The sequence below is a fragment of the Excalfactoria chinensis genome, chromosome 1 (genome assembly GCF_039878825.1).
Source record: "Excalfactoria chinensis isolate bCotChi1 chromosome 1, bCotChi1.hap2, whole genome shotgun sequence".
NCBI classification, from domain to species: Eukaryota; Metazoa; Chordata; class Aves; order Galliformes; family Phasianidae; genus Excalfactoria; species Excalfactoria chinensis.
In genome coordinates, this window is record NC_092825.1 from 40,186,084 (window position 1) to 40,204,313 (window position 18,230).

At 33.7% G+C, this 18,230-nt stretch overlaps 1 protein-coding gene across 2 annotated transcripts in view; it reads right to left on the reverse strand.

The window, feature by feature from the left end:
- The window catches only part of MGAT4C (MGAT4 family member C), a 248,457-nt gene extending 230,465 nt beyond the window's left edge, over positions 1 to 17,992 (reverse strand). Inside the window, exon 1 of one of the 2 annotated variants that reach the window (XM_072347725.1) lies at positions 17,673 to 17,992. The gene's annotated coding sequence lies outside the window, so the exon portion shown is untranslated. The remainder of the gene's footprint in view (positions 1 to 17,672) is intronic. The other variant, XM_072347714.1, reaches the window with a different exon arrangement.
- Positions 17,993 to 18,230: the final 238 nt, after the last annotated feature.

Here is an 18,230-nt window from a genome sequence, read left to right on the forward strand (position 1 = left end):
TTTGTAATACTTTTGACCTGATGCTTAAATTTCTGAAAATTTGTATTCATAACCTGTGGGTCAAATCAGCTACCTTTATGCACTGTGAACTTGAGCACTGACTATATCAAATAATGAAGTAATAAGCAACTACCGTATAAAACAACAATGCAATAAGACTTTAGTTCATAAGAAAGTGCCATATACTTAGTATTTAAAATACATTTCTTCTGGCAGGTTCAGTTCAACAGAAATAAAGGAATAAAAGCTTCTGTATGGTGAGCACAAAATTTGGTAGCACTTTCATTCAGTGGCAAAGGTCTCATCACAGTTGCTTTTGTTAACTGCAAAATCTCATTAATATACTTGTATGGCATAGTTTTAAAGTTTCTTTATCAGCCTGTATTATCTTTTAAATTATTTCTAACTGCAAAAGAAGTTTTAAGCACTCATAATTTGGTCTTTGATCTTTCTCTCCGTTTTTAGAACAAGACTAAACTGATAACCAATGAACGATATTAAATTAGAATTAGAATCAGAAACAGGCTATTCTTGAAGTCAACATTCAGATTTCATAAACACTGCATAAACAAATTGTGGTAAGAAAATAGAAATTAAATTAGAACACCAAAAAATTTAAAGTCTCACTATTAAAACAAAAGTGGAATAAAGACTTTGCACTTAATTTAGATAATAGTACATAACATGGCGTTAAAAATAGTCTATAAAAGATATATTTTAGAATCAAGCTTGTCCCAGCAACATCTTTTAAACCATAATAGCCCTAAAAATGTTTTTATTTTACAAGAAAGAAAAAGCAGAATTTCAGCCTTGGGTTATCTAAGAAAGTGACTTGCAGTCATTTGCTTATTTATTTTTGAGAACAGAAACACTGGGAAAAAAATTTAGAGAAAATCCTATCTAGCATGCTTTTGAACAAGCTTCCTGTTTTTCTGTAACTCAGATTAAAAGCATATTAATTGACACAACTTTGAAAGAGTCTTCTTATCATAACCAAATCCTTTATTTTCTTCCATTGTACACAGGAACAGCTATTTCAAATTTTAAGCAGTTTTATAGTAAAGGAGAATGCTTCCTGTACATGCACTACTTAAAAATTCTGTTCTATTAGTCATTAACAGTTTTATGTTGCAGTCATCTAAGTAGCACTGAACAAATATAATTTTGTATGTGCATGTGATGGAGCTATGAGTCAGCCACAAGCTTGTGAAGAGTATACTCACCACATCCCCTTGTTTTGCATAATGTGAACCAAATAAATAACAGCAAGAACAAATAACAAAAAAAAGCAGTAAAATGTTTAGAAAATCTGCATTTGCATTGTTTCAAAGAATGTTAAAAAAGGTGACAGCAAAGAAGGCAAATTTGTAGACAGAAAAAAACCTTTGGATCTCCTGGATAAGGCATTAAATAAAATACTTCAAAAGTAATCCTTCCCTCTTCACCATGATGGACAAAGAAATGCCCTCACTTTGAATCTTTCTTTCCAAGTCAGCAACTCTCTGACTCACAAGGAAAAAAAGTTCCCATACCATCTCCCCAACAGTTTCTACAAAAAGCTGTCTTATATTGGGGATATACTACTCTGCTACTTTCAGGAATCTTCCAGCTGTATTCATTTTGCAGCTTTTCTCCTGATTGGATTTTTTCAGAACCATCAGTACCTCATTACACTCCAGAAGCTCTTCTCATTGTTGTGAGTTCTCAACACAAGCACTGTGTGACCAGGAACTCTTCCTCTCTACTACTCAGCTATATCCTATTAACCGGTTAGTAAGCACCATGTGATAGCAAAGTACCTGTTAGAGCCACAAAGAGATAACTTTTTCTAATTAAGTAGCTGCATTTCAGGACAGTGAAGGAGCAGAAATTACTTCAAAATATAACCTGAGCTCTACTAACAGCAGGATTCTGCTAAGTAGGAACACAGACCCTATAACATAGAATTGTAATTTCATGTTATAGAGTTGTCTATAAACTTAACTGAGGCATAAAAATGTACTGTGAGTGCAATATTGGTAGAATTATTTTAGGCTGCAACTTGGCTATAATTTTGTTTTTCCCTGTCAGGTCTTGTTTTCTTGCAACATAACATGTATTTAATGAAGGAAAAACTGAATCTACGCATCATGTTAAAATTTGCAGGCCCCAAAAGAGTCTTAAAAAATTAACCATCACCAAAAATAATAGCTCTACTGATTCACTGTCCCTAATGAATTCAGATATTTCTTAAAATAACTCACTCCCTATTATTGAAGCAACTAGGACAAATGTGCAAATATCAATATATGCATAGAATCAATATTGGATTCACATTTCTCAAAAAGCGCAGTAACTATAATAATAATTAAAAAACAAAACAAAACAAAACAAAAAACAACTGAAAATTGCTGTGAATCAAAAAGTTGATCAGAGTTACAACTCAAAAGGTTCCTGAGCAGTATTCAAATTAATAGAAGTCATTCTGAAATAATTTTATTTATTTATTTATTTTAATTGTAGAGACTTCAGCAGTACTGAAAATAAGTTTTCATCTGATAAATTCTGAACAAGGACTTTAGTAGCTGCCCTGTTGTGGAAATTATTTTAAATTAAATATATATATATATTTATATATTATATATATAAAATATTTTTCCCTTCAGAACATATTCAGATAACTTACAAATCTTTACTTTTAACAAATTAAGGAAGAAAAAATCTTTAGGGGAAATAAATAAAAAACATTGCAAAGCAAACAGGTACAAAGCTCTTGTGCAATAGCCACAGTTGCAGATTATATAAAGCTAAGACCAGAGAAGAATGGCAGTCATTACATAAAATTTCTGATAGAATCTAGTAGCTTGAAGAAATTCAAGGAGGGATCAGAAATACTTCCACTGATCAAAAAACTTGACTGAAAAAAAGCCCTGAAGTTCAGAGAACTATGACCCAAATCTTTGTTCTTATTAAAAAGAAACAAACTAACTAACAAGCAAATTGCCAGGGTCTTTGTCCTTAAGCATGAAGATTTTTTCTGCCCTATCATTATCAGCAGATATAGAAATATATTCATGAATCTAAATAATCTAGGGAGACTGTATTTTGGAATTTGATTCGTGAAATGCCTAAGAAATAATTGCCAAATCCACACATAACACCTCTACAGTAGTCTTTGTGAGTTATTAACATCAGACACTGATATAAGTATTTTTATGCAGGAGATGTTATCCTGAAAAAAAAAAATCCTATGCCTCCTGTTTTATTACTATGGCCTGTGATATTAGAGGCAGATGCTGCTAGTATGACAGTGGAGGTTGAACCTTCTTATTATCATTCTGTTACATTTTGTTGCTATGGTACAGATAGTAGCAGAGAGGCAGTCTGAAAAAATGGCATCTGACATGTAGGTGAGTATGAAGAAAAGGTACCTCACTGAATTCCTCCATACTGAAAAAATGGCACCCGCTGACATTCACTGATGCTTGCTGAATGTTTATGGAGACCAGACAGTGGATACGAGCATAATGAGGAAAGGTGGTGCATTTCAGAAGTGACAACAGTGAAATGACAGACAAGCCATGTTCTTGACTACCTTGAAGACTGTTAGGAGCACAGCATGAAGGCTCTTGCTCATCATTGGCAAAAACACACGGTTAATAGTGGTGGCTATGTTGAAAAATAGTATTTCATAGCTGAGAATTTTCTCTAACAAGTTATATTATAGTGTTCCTTGTATCTGTTGTAGTTTCCATGGAAATAAATAGGAGGCATTACTTTTAGAGTGACATGTAGACAGCTTTAATTTAGTTAAGGAGGTTGTTACTCTGCATGTGATCTCAGCTGATCATAATTTGCCATCACTCGCAAAGAAATCAGTATTTTTAAATAGTTATTTTCTCTACTTAATTCCACTGTGTATCATTATTCAAAGCATATTAAAAAATGTATTTTGAGTCAAGACAAAAAACCCTTTTTAGAAAATCTGAAAAATTGGTCTTTTAGCTAACAAACACAGATCATGAATATAAATCTTACAGCTGGTTGATTCTCAAAGATCGCCTCTTCTATGCTGATAAGTCTATGCTAATATACCAAAAAATGGCAGGTAAGAAAAAAAGACAAGATGCCTATACAAGTGATCAAGGCCACCAGCAAAATGTAAACATAAGTAGAAAACATAAAAATTAGAAGTAATGAATCACAGAATTGTAGGGGTTGGAAGGGAGATCTAGAGATCATCGAGTCCAACGCCCCTGCCAAAGCAGGCTCCCTAAACCATGACCAATGCCAGGACACAAAGGGAAAATGCAGGGTTCACATGTGCAGCCAAAAAACACCTGCATACATGAGTGTTGTGAGGGAAATGCTGGTCAGTAAGAAAAGATAATATTGTAAAATCAATATTGATAACATCAATAAAACATGTTGTAACATCAATAAAAGATAAGGGTAAAGGAGCAGACCTGATAGCAAACAATATGGAAAAGTTTCACATCAACCTTTACTGGTTTGGCTTGCCACCATTCACTAGTGGCAGATGATGGAGACTTTTTTTTTTTTTTTTTTTTTTTTTAATTATTATTATTTTTATTATCTTTACTGACAACTAGGATATCACAACAGACTGTACCTTCAGTCTGAATTGCCATTCAGAGGGACCTTGAAAAGCTGGAGGAATATGCTGACAGGAAGTATATGAAGCTCCCCCAGACAAAAAGAAAAAAAAAATCCTTAGGACGAAGAACAGGTACCAATACACTTACTGATCACAAAATAGCCGAGGAGCGTCTGTGCAGGGAAAGCATAGAGGATACTGGTTCACCATGCCTGGAGTGACTTCAGCTCAACTTAAGCAAATAAGGAAGACTGCTGATAAAGAAGATCTAAAGTCTACTGTAATTTACCTTAATTCATGTGTGGGAGAATACTTTCTAGAACAGATATAAGTGTAAGAATATATCCAAATACCTATGAAAAAAAGATCTGAAGTATTTTGACTATTCTTCCTACACAACACAGTAAAATATATCAGCAGTAGTAGATATCAGAGATATATAAGCAGTAGATATAAAAAATCCAGTATATTTAAAGCAAAATTAGGGAATTTTCATTTTTATGTTTCATTTTTATATTTCAAATAGACAATAACTTTTTATAAGACAACATTAAAAACAGAAAAACAGAACCTTGACACTGATTGTTATTACTTAATATTTTCTCAGAAATTACTTTTTGACTAGCATCTACAAAGAGTTACACCACAGGAGAGCAAGAAGACTGCTTCATTTTAAAGTTCAGTGGGAGTTTTAGTTTTGTACTATGTCATAGACGTGTAGTAATTTTTTTTTTCATTAAATAAATATTCATATATATTCTGATTACTGTATCTGTTCTAGTAAGTAATTTCCCACAAGCTAATCACGCAAAAGATAACTTGAAATAATATGTATGCTTTTCTACTGTTTTTTTGAGTATTACTTTTCTCCCATTTATATAGACATCAACAAAAATAAATATATTTGCTGCATGCCAAATGGAATAACTTTGTTTGTTTTTTTTTTTTTTTTAACTGCATTTCCTTTGTTCTTTGTTCAAAAATACTGATTATTTATTAGTACACACAGGGCTTAAAACTCCAGTGAGTTCCTGAGGCTGATAAGGGGTTACCTTGAATAAGCAAAACAATTAAGTCCTTAATCACCCTAATTAACTAATGAAACGTCTGCCAATTACTTTTTCATACTGCAGGTGACACTTGCCTGTCATTTCCAGATGATATGGAATTCATGTTATACATGATTTAATGATGAGATACAAAGCTATGGGTCCTACATGAAAAAGTATTTTTTTCTGCCGGAGTTTGATCATTAACATATCTTTGTTACTGTTTCAGAAGTGAGGATGATATGCATTGCACAAAAATATGAATGTAAAGCCTAGGCTACTGTGCCATGTTTTTATGACTTATGAGGAAAACGGTATGTGTTCAAGGTATTCCCTAGATATGCCCTCAACAAGAGTAAGGGTTAATCAACTTCAAGATTACTTAAGAAGTTCTAGTATGTTTAATAAGGAATATGAGTATTTCTCTAGAAAGAATTTGAAATATACTTTTATACTGCAGAAAAATAAAATAAAATAAAATAAAATAAAATAAAATAAAATAAAATAAAATAAAATAAAATAAAATAAAATCACATTTGCTAAATGAGCAACATGAATTTCATCATGGACACAGTTTTGTTTTTTCTACTTTTCTGACCTGCTAAATTATGTTACAGCAATTTATGTCAAATGGTGTGATATCACATCATGTTACATAGTACAAATTCAAAGTCAATTCAAATTGACAAAACACGACAAACTAATGATATATATCAGTTCTATAAGCATGTTCTTTTAGTAATCAAGTAATACATCTGTAGGTAAACTACAGCAGATATTTTACTCTAAACAGGTACTATCTACTCCAACAGTGACAAATGGAGCAACTGGGTCAAGTATCTGATTGAAAATATTTTGTCTTCTTTGTTGTTGATCAAGCAGTACTAACATTCTCTTCTCACTGTGCAAGTTTTCATCAAGATACTTCTCAACATTCTGGAAACAGTACAGACATAAGTAAGTTGATAAACACGTGTTGTTAAAACATACAGCTTTCTTTTAGACAGCACCGGTCTTCATCAAATCCATGAAACTTCATCAAATCCTATTAAAACTATTGCTTTGGTAGTCATCTTGTGAACATGTGAGTGTTTTCAGATCAAAAACTAAATTTTGATAAACAAAACTATGTCGAGTAATTACAATTCTGGCAAATAGCAGGCTACATTTAGTCTAATTCACCCCTCATGTTGTAAGAATTTACCTGAAGACAATGGGCCAGTAACAATGCTGTTACATCAAGCAGATGTGTGCCTAAAGATGAATCTACAGAAGACTGCTATACAAGACAGTGATGCTTAAATCAGCTTTGGTAAACAGTTGCAATTTAAACTGTGCCATGGGACTTCCTGCATTTGTAGTCACCCAGTGAGCTTATGGAGAGTGTACGCACTGACCTCCATCCTGCTAAAATGATATTAAAGATTGAATATGACACCTTTCTTCTGTTTCTCACAACATACCTCTGCACTGAATAAGGTTGCAAAAGGTTAACAGGTTAATTGGTGAGAAAAAAAACAAAACAAAAAAAAAAACACAGTGATTTAAAAGTTAATTAAGAAGCTTACATTTCCAAAGCAACTATCCTATGCGCTCCTCCAAGTAAATGGTAAATTATAGTGGAAGATATTTTGGAAAGATCACAGTTTCTTTGATATTTACCACCTCAGTTATACGTGAAGCTAGCTGTACATCTCTCAGTGCCAGACTGATAAAAGCAGTATCAGAAAAACACATAGAATTGTATTAATCTTGTACTATATTGTACTAAAAGACACAGCTTTTCCCATGTTTAAGATAATATTATTTACTGGTGTTTGTTGTTGTTGTTGTTGTTTGTTTGTTTTGCTTTGTTTTGTTTTGTTTTCAAAAGAATCCTCAAATTCAAGTAAGAGTTCACTTCCTGTTCCCGGTAATCTATTTCTCATAATACTGGTAAACTAAAGACGGCATTTGATGTAGTTATATAGATTTGTATAAAAAAGATTCCATTTGGTATCTTTATAGAAAATTATGATCTTTCTGATCCATTGTTCATAGTTTCATTTGTAAGTTTTAAAATGAAACATGGAAACCAGGGATGGCAAGAAATACTATTAAAATGTGAAAAGACATAATATAAACAAAACAAAATTGTTTGAATGTTTCTTCCCATGGCAAATACAGAGATGAAACAGTCATTTTGTAAGAAAGTGTCCTTCGACTTATCTACATATATATTAACACTCAAAAGGCAAGAATTTGCAGACTACATCTGCCCTCAGGAGGCTGGATCCTCTACATAAGGAACATGAAATAGCATATAATATCATATACTTACTTAGTATGTTATTTTTGACCATTGGAAAAACAACAAAGAAAACCAAAACAAAAAACAAAAAAACAAAACCAAAAAATATTTCATCATATGAATACTACTCAGCGCAGAAACATTTCAGATATATTACCTGCCTACAGACAGAAGGAGGTAGTACTGGGTGACTGGGTGTGCAAATAGTTCCTACTTTTGCTTTTCTGTTACCGTCTGTTAAGAAACCTTTTCTTGTTCTTTCCTTGCTTTTTTATTTATTTATTTATTTATTTATTTTTCCCCAAACTATTCTAAAATTATTTTGACAATGTAAATTTTTTTTATAGTTTTGTTGCAAATACTGTAGCTACTAAATTTGGTTTTGCTTCCGGTGAAGATAACTTCTGATCAATAAACACTTCCGATAACAAATCCCTGTATATATTTTTCCCTCTAAGATATCACAGTAATTCTATTCAGTAAAAGAGGTAATCAAACAATTCTGGTGATAACCCATATTTGCAGTCTGATTTATGCTTAAGTTTCAGTATTCACAAATATTCACAAATATTCACAGTACATGGGCATGTTGGTTTTCTCCCTCAGAAAGTGGCTTTCTTTACTAATATGCTGACTCGTACCACTCAAATATGGGGGAAAGAAAAAAAAAACAACAAAAAAACCAACATTTTTTCTTAGTGGAGAAATAGAATTCGTGAAATTTAATGTAGCAGATCAAACAATCAGTCAATACATTGTTTGAGCACCATTTTACAGCTGCATACAGCAGAACCTTCAATCTCTCATCCTTCTCCTCTATGGAGGAGATGTGTTCATTCTATAGCTTGTTTTTCAAGTGCTACAGAATCAAGAATTTTGGCAATTGAGACTATTTTCTATATTGGCTTCTGCTGGGATAATATTACCATTTAGACCAATAGGTCTTTATCAGTTGTAACATGAACTCCATTCTCACCATCACCTTGAAGATCATTCTGAATCTTAGGGGACAAATTGATTGTATAATAAAACCCTTGATATAACAACCACAACAGAGGGGATCCTAATAGGATTATCTTAACCCTTCATAATTCTCCAGCCTTGCATAAGGATTCAGACTGCAGTCTTTCTTTGGATAACATCTCAGGTTAAATATATTTTGCAGAAAGTGGTTCACTGTTCTAAAGCTAAAATCATATTTTATTATCATTTCATTTTAACCAAAGATATTAAATTCAGTGTCTTCTTCGTTTATTTATCTTCTCTCACAAACATGTGCAGTTACCAGAAGATTACTTTCTCCATTTCCCCATCACAAATGACGAGTTGTAAATATGAAACAAAAGAAAGAAAGAAAGAAAAAAAAAAAAAAAAAAAAAAAAAAAAAAAAAAAGAAGAAGAAAGGTAAGTATGATATTGTGACAAAGAATTCCAGTGGAAACCAAAGTAACTTAGTAATTTTACAAAGTAATTTTACAGCTTTTTTAAATAAAGTAGATGATCGATATGCAACACCACTAAACCAGTAGATGACAATTAAGAACACGTAGCCTAGCTCCTGGATCATACAAGACCAAACACATTTATTGTTTACCATAAAAGTTTTCTTGAATTATGCATTAAATCGGAGTTTTTGTGCAAAGCATAACTTCTCTGTTAAAGGAGACACTCGGACCCTCAAAACAAAACACAAAGGAAAACAAAACAAAACATTTCATAATCTTAAAATATATATATATATTGTTTTTTACTGTATTGGGTAATTTTGCTTAATAATTATTCTTTTTCTGAACACATGGGAAAAAACAATGCCAATCAAGGTGAAGATTAAAAGTAAAATGCATAATTAAAACTTCAAAACTGATAAAGAATTGCCCATTACAAGATTTACCCAGAAACTTCACATAGTGTTTAAGAAGAAGCCAAAACTAAGTCTTCACAACTTTTTTACATGTAAACATATTTTTCCAATTTTTATAAAACCCCTAGTTTTAGGCCTGGTTGAGGTAGATTCAACAGATCATAGAGCTGTCTCTCAGAGATCCTTTTTGAGTTGACATCTTGATTATTATTGCAGCGGGATATTTGATGGCAGGGGAAGTTTCAAAGCCTTGAGTGACTTCCATTTCAGTGTTCGTCTTCTAGACTGCTTTTCCCCAGGGAGGCACACACTGGAGGAATAAAACCTCTGAATGTGATCAGAGATTGTGCTTTTCCTCCACTGACACTTTTCAGCTGAAGGTAAGGAGACATACGAAGAGTACAAGGCAGCTTTAAGGTAGGGTTAAATGTTATAGTTGCTGAGATCTAACAGTTTATTGCAACAAAAGAAGGAAATTCCTCTTTGCACCCTACTCTATTATCAGCCTCAGTCACTCTGGTCTTTTCCTGATGTGAATGTGGTCTCAGATTCAACGGGAACTTAGCTGACATGATTCAGTTGCTATACTATTGGAAAACTTTTTCCTGCTAGATTAGCTTTCCATCAGTCTTGTGCTTTGAGGGGTTCATGGAGGGATTTGGCAAGCTCTAGTGATAGCATGAAGCAAATTGCTGAAAAGCCTGTCCAGAATAAGTAAGGGAAAGAGAGAAAGGACATAGCACCACATCCTTTTTGGATTACATCATACTCATTCATGTCCTCCTTCCTATGGAGAATTCTACCATTGAAACATGTGCCCTCCAGTACTGTGTAGAAAAGGGCAGTCTATTTCACGCAACCTGAAGTAATCTGAAGAACTTCATAAACAGAAGGAGGAGGAGAGGTACAGCAGAGAATTGCTTCATTAGAGAATAGAGTAAAATACATATTTGGTTCACAACAATTATATTAAGAAGGAAAATGTTGTCTTGAACATGAGACAGAGATGAAGAGGAGAGTATTGACTGCTAAGCAAGGAAGACCAGTGTGATATTTTGGTTGCATCAAAGTGCTAAATAGCAACCCTAAATTTCAGAATGGGATACATTAATTGCAACAGATCTATGAATGTTTTTGGGAATACAGAAATAAACCAAAACATTTATATTAGTTTTTAAATATTTTGGGAGTCTGACTTTTAAAAAATCTGTTCAGTTTGGCAATGTCCTTTTTCTTCACAATTTCACAACAGAAAAAGGATGCATGAGATAGCGTATTACCCCTGTTAATTCTAGCTACTGTACAAATATACAGCTTCTAAAAGCACAGTGGTCCCTGTATTTCTTCAACTTGGCAAATTGAAGCTTATGAAAACGGGGATGAGGGAAAACTGTAGAGAGAATGCAAAACTAGAATCAGTTATCAGCTCCTCCTTGATTCAAAGTGTATTTTGATTTTATGGAGAACTCCTTCATCATTAATGTAGAGCAAAATGCTAAACATTTGAAAAGACAAATTAGAAATACTCCTTAGTTTAAGCCTGGACTATTTGGTGGATAAAGAATTGGTTGGATGGTTGCAGCCAGAGGGTTGTGGTCAGTGGTTCCATGTCAAGTTGGAAGACAATCACAAGTGGTGTCCTCCAAGGGTCATTCTTGTGACTGGTGCTCAACATCTTAATTAATAACCTGGACAGTGGGCTCAAGCACACTCTCAGAAAGTTTGAGAATCATAGATTCCTTAGAGTCAAAAGGGATCTTTAAAAGTCATGTAGTCTAACTCCCCCACAATGAACAGCGACACCACAGCTCAATCAGGTTCCCCAAGGCCTGCTCCCGCCTTACCTTAAAAGTCTCTAGGGACTAATCATCCACCACAACCTGTTCTGGTGCCTTGCCACCCTCACTGTAAAAGATTTTTTCTTTATACCATCTTTAAGCTTGAAACCCATTCCCCTTGATCTATTACCACAGACCCTGCTAAAGAGTCTGTCCTCTTCTTTCCAGTAGTTCCCCTTTAGATATTGAAAGGCCATTAACATGTCACTTCACAGCCTTCTCTTCTCCAGAATGAACAGTCCCAGCTCTCCCAGCCTGTCCTCATAGGAAAGGTGTTCCATCCTTTGGATCTTTTTGTGGCCCTCCTCTGGACATGCTAATGTGTCTCTCCTGTACTGAGGACTCCTCATCTAGACACAGCATTCCAGATGAGACCTCAGCTGAGCAGAGTAGAGGGGCAGGAGAATCTCCCTTGACCTCTTGGCCATACTTCTTTTGATGTAGATCAGGATGCTGTTGGCTTTCTATATGGCAATATGATAGGATTACACCAAACTGAGTGATGCACTTGACACAAGGAATGCCATCTGGAGGGACACCAAGACAGTCTCACATAAACCTAAAGATTTTCAACAAGGCCAAGTGCAAGGGTTTGCACTTGAGTCAGGGCAATCCCAGATATATGTACAGTTTGGAAGAGATCTTCAAGAGAAGCCCTGTGAAGAAGGATGCAGATCTGCTGGAGTGGGTCCAGAGAAAGTTCACAAAAAATGGTTGGAAAGCTGGAGCACCTGCGCTGTGAAATAGGCTGAGGGAGCTGGCTTTGTTCAGCCTGGAGGGCAGAAGACTCCAAGGAGACCTCACTGTGGCCTTGCAGCACTTGAAGGAAGCTAAGGACATGAACTGACTTTCTACATGATCTGACAGTGATCAGACAAGGACAAAAAGTGGCTTAAAATTCTTTACTCATAGAGTGGTAAGGTACTGGTACACATTACCTAGAGATGCTGTGGATGCCCACAACAGGAAGCCTAGAACTAAATGATCTTTGATGTCCCTTCCAACCTAAGCCATTTTGTGATTGTGATTCTTGGTTCACATGGAAATATGTGTATTTATCAAGGTTTCATAACCAGAATTGTTACTCAAACTAAAAGTCCCATTTTTATTTTTTTTTAAACACACAAGTAAATGCAATGACAACACATCTTAGAAGCATACTTAAGTAATGCCCATAATATAATATGTCTCACACTCTTAAAATAACAAAAATTTAGGACATTATATGAAAAAGAAGCAAAGAACTCTTTAAAATTCTTTGAAACAGATTTTTATTTTAATCTGCTTTAAATTCTAATGAAGCAGCTTCCACAATTTCAGAAGACACAGAAATCTGAAAAATATTACTAGTCTTCAGTAGCAGCTGAAAGATCAAAACAAAAGTATTTCTATGTTCAAACAAATAATCTACCCTTGAAATTCTGTGTAAGACAGAAAATTCATGCTGATCAGCATGTAGGAGAAAACAGGGGTCCATATACACAATGAGTCTGATTCCATTCTCATTTATTCCATTGACTTCAGTGTAGTGATTTCTAGTAGTGCAAGAAGGAGGTAAATTGGATATTAATTGACATTCAGAACAAGATTTATAACTATAATTCCTTCAGGGAAGTTATTTATCTCTCTACATGAGGAAGAAATTGTGATGACTGCATTAAGATAGAAAAGCAAGAATGAAGTTACAAAAAACAAACATGATTTGGAATTACACCTGGAAAGAACTCTAGGCATTTACTGGAAATAAGAAGATGCCATAACTAAGTGTTTCAGGATAGTTTCCACCATCAACAATATGCAGGAAAAAAAAAAAAAATATATATATATATATATATACACACACACATACATATATATTTTTTTTTCCTGCATATTATTTATATATATATATATATATATATATGAAGAGCATATCCCTTTTACTTTTTAAAGCACATTTAATTTCTTCTGAAAAGGTATGGTAAACACTAAAATGTACAATTAAGACACTACAATAAAACTGAAATCATATGCATATATATCTTCATCTTTTCTTAATCTGAAATGAAGACTTACCAGAAAGTAAATGGAGGTAGTTATGACAGGTTTTCAAATGAGGCATAATCTCATTTGGGGAAGCATAAAAAAAAAAAAGTCTTTCAAAAATTTTCAAAGAAGTATTTTGCTGAAAATTTATTAAGATATGATCAGCATTAGAAAAAAGGGATTCAGATCTATTTTGAAATACATATGTATAGAATACTAAAAAAACAAGTATGCTATTACTTGGAAGATAATGTTAATTAATTTAACAACAGACTTGTCAATACTTTTGTGAGCTATATACCTTTCAGCATGAAGAACAGCTACTTTAAAAATATTTATCTTTTGGGATATAAGGAACCAAAGTTTTGCTATTTTGCAATCCAAATTCTTGACTGTGAAAAGTGTTGTTAGAGTCAGGCAGAAAGAGAGACATTTAGTACTTAATTGTTTATTTCTAAAAAAAATAAAAAATAAAAAAAAAAATAAAAGATCAGCATCACAGATGTCATGTCCCATAGCTGAATGAGGGGGCTGGAAGACAGAGCACAAAACGTATGAGAGGCCTGTACATTTTTGGACTTAATACCTAATATAGTTATGCAGAGTAGTCCATAGTTTAAGAAGTTGAATCATAGTTTGAAAACACATTGAAGAGTTTCAGCCAAAATAAGAGAGTCTTGAAAGCATGAGCTAGTTCTTATGTTGTCTCTTTCCTGATATCCTATGATTCTCAGGGGAAATCATCCTTTCAGTTTTGCTCTATCAAAATTGATAAATTATGAGTGTGCTGTTTGTCATTAGATCTATCTTGCTCTTCACAGAATTACTGTGTTTTTCAGCTGTGTAAAAGGTGCACGTGAAAGAATACACTCTGTTAATTCTCTAAAGAGTGACAAAGCAGTACTGAAACCTAAAAAGACACTTAAAGGTATGAAAAAAATTAAAGGTCAGAATACTTCCTCATGTTAGAGCTATCGAGTTTTACCTGAAAACACTCATTCTGACTTAGCAAGTTCTATTATTATCCAGACTCCAATGCACTTCTTTCTTTAAGCTCTTCTACCAGTAGTAACTTGTTAGAGTTCAATGAACAGATAATGTTGAATAGTCATTATTTATCTTTTTCAAAATCTTTAAGTGATTCTACTCATATTCTCAGTATGGAATAGGAAACAGTTACTATAAATTCACTGAATAACACAAACTAGGGAAAGAAGTTGCCTTTTTCATACATCAAATTCTGTGTAGTGTCTGTATTTTCTAGAGACTTAACCTGGTAGAACGTACCACAAATGCAAAAAACTCTTAAATAAGAACAGGTGAAAACTAAGAGCACTGCACAAAAAAAGGCCAAAACTGTTCCTTTATTTTATGATTTATCTAGCACAAAGAAAAGAAAGTAATGGAATTTAAGAAGCTATCTAGAAAGGAATACAGTCAACACTTCAGCTTACTAAATCAAAGTGGAGGAGATAAGTGTTAGTGACTGTGCAGTGCTAAAGAATATGAAAAAGATATGCCCATTTGCTATACTAAAGTATGTTCCTGAGGGTTTTGCTTGTTTGCTTTGTGTTTGTTTTTTTGTTTTTAATCAGGGAAAAATAAATAAATAAACAAACAAACAAATAAATAAATAAATAAAATTGGTGGGTTTTTTGTTTTGTTTTGTTTTGAAGAAATCTTTATAGCAAAAAAACAAAAAAAAAATCAAACTAATAGTCAAACCAAGACAGGCAAAAGACCACACTTTAAAGAGAATGGATTTTTTGGGGGAAAATAAAACAAACAAACTGTGTCTGAGTTTTCTTCCTTCCTGAATGTTAACTGGTTTTCTTTTTTTTAATGCTATGCCACACTTTTTAATACGGTTACTTACATAAATGTCCTATCAATATTTAATAATACATTATATTGTTTGAATATGGGACTTCATAAGTTGGCAAGGGAGGGCATAGCTGTGACTGCAATTCATACAGAAATAAAACAGAAGAATACCAATGTGAAGATAAAGACTGAATATAAATATATTAAAATGATATTATATCATTTATTTCTGTTATTTCATAACACTCTCCCATTCTTCTGCTTATACATTTATTTTCTTTCATATTCTTTTGAAGTAAATATAATCAAAGACTTTTATTTTTCTACTGGTTACTCCTCAGCTCCATGTATTAGGAGTAATTCTGCATAATTAGTTAGTTTTCAAGTGGCACAGCATTTAGAGGGAAGAAGCATACAATTGGACCCAATGAAAAAAAAAAATGGAATAGGTTTTTAAAAGAACAGTCTATAATAAGAAATGCTTATATTACCTTCTGAGGCTTTAAAGATCAAAAGCAATAGCATAAAATTCTGAAACATCCATTGGTGCTAGCATTTTAAGAGGAGTCTATATATTTGACCCAGAGGCTTGAGAGATTGGGACAAACAGATGCAGCATAAATACTTCCCTTAAAAAACATCTTGCTGATGATAGAAGCCTCTAGGGAGAGTTTAGTGAAAGCTTATCTGCTTCAGTCTTTCCAGTGTCCATAGGAAAAGAAATACTTCAACAGAGTTCATTGGAAATGGGACAGAATCAATCTTTTTTTTTTTTTTTTTTTTTTTTTTAAGGAAAAGAACTTTCAGGAAAAGGAAGTTGCAACACATGTATGCAACACATACTGCCAGAATTTTTTAATCAATCCCTTGAAAATATTCTATAAATAAGGGTATCTAAGCACACTGAAAAGGGTTCTTATCTCAGACTTACAGATTTTAACCCCTTATTTGCCTCTGAAATCTCCAGCCCCTATCTTGTTTACCTGTTACTGCCATATTGCTTTCTCTCAGCAGTACGTGAAAATATCTGACAACTGTCTGTCACCTGCAACTAAACATCCAGTTCAGAATATTCACTACCAAGTGCTCCATACACAAGCCTATACATCATTTACTTTTGGGAGAATGACAGCAGTATGGAAAGGGCACTGAATAGAGAAATTACAGGTAACATTTTATTTTAGGATTTAACTCTTACTTAGCCCTACATTTGTGTTTTTGTGTTCAAGTGCCAGAGCTTGCACTCAGCTAGAAATCCAAATAAAGCTACCTTAGCTTTATTCCATATCTGGAGTATTACTAGGCAGTGCTTTTTCCATATCTGCAGCAACTCCCGCGCTTTGAACTGTTCAAAAATGTCTGTCTGCTTCTGCAATTTAGAGAGATCCTTCATTTTTAGGTCAGTTTGCCTCACAAGCTGCGCTGACAGACATGCAGTAAGATTTCCAGACTAGAAAGCAGATGCTGTAACTTTTATTTAAACTCAAAAGTTTAAAAAGCAAGAAAATCTTCCTTACAGATTTTGTTTTTTAAACCCCCAGTTCTGGTATATAAACCTTGTGCTTTACTAAGAAGCTCTTTAAGAGTCTGTCAGTACAGATGCAACAACAGGCTTCTGTTGCATATTTCACATTGGAGATTTTCAGAATTAGATACTTATTTCCTCATGCAAAAGGATCGAATATCACAGCTAACAAGGAAACATCTAACATCAGAATTAAGTCATAGTACTTTATGAGGAGTTGCACCCTTACCAATGTTTGGAAAATATTTTGTGATATAAATACTCACCTATAGCACATATAAAATTAGAAATATGATTTTTCTTTTCCTTATTAAGTGCTGCAGAAAAAATAACATTCTCTGGGCAGGGCAGTCAGTATTAACTTGTGGATATGTATTATGCAGCACAATGTGTTTGTTTTTTTTTTTGTTTTTTTTTTTTTAAAGGTTAAGCATTCTTATTTGCCTAGGGGGATTGCTGACAAAGCAGTTGGCAGCAGGTTCAAAACACCGACAGTAAGTATATCAGAGTATACTACCTGCAAATATGCTGCAATAAAGTGCCATCACTCAATTCATACAGATTACTTAGTTAACATCTTTCTTAATGTATCTGGATTACTAGTTCATTATATCATTACCTGATAAATAGTGTGGGTAATGAATCGAGAGAGTAACTACATACCTTCAGGAAGAACCTGCCCGATAACAATAATCCATTAGAAAAACTGGCAGTATCCTCTGATCTATTGCTCGCAAAGCTATGACTTGATGGAGAGTTTCATTCCCTCTGCTCAGCACTCCAGAAGAAAATCGGCACAATTTAAATATTTCTCAGGATGTGACAGCTCTCTAGTTCCCTGGTTGCATTCTGTTCCCAGGGGTTGACAATCTGGTGTTCCAATGTGCACAGAGCAGTGAAGATGAATTGAAAAAGCTTGAGATAAATTAGGGATGGCTAAGTTAAAATTGTCTCTGCTCCCGAGTCTCTCATCTGCAGTCTGCAAGCCTATTTTGCTGTGAAAAAGCTAGATGGCAGGCTGCCTCAGTGAGTTCTTCTTAAGCGACAGGGAGCATTTTCAATGAAGAAAAATTCTCCCATTATCTAAGCTAATGTGACTGCAGCTAAATCTAGTCTTAAAAGTGTCTGCTAGCATGAAATTCATTCCCTGTGCAGCATTCTTCCAAGTTACAGGTCAAAAAGGAAAAAAAGAAAAAGGAAAAAAGGAGAAAAAAGAAAAAA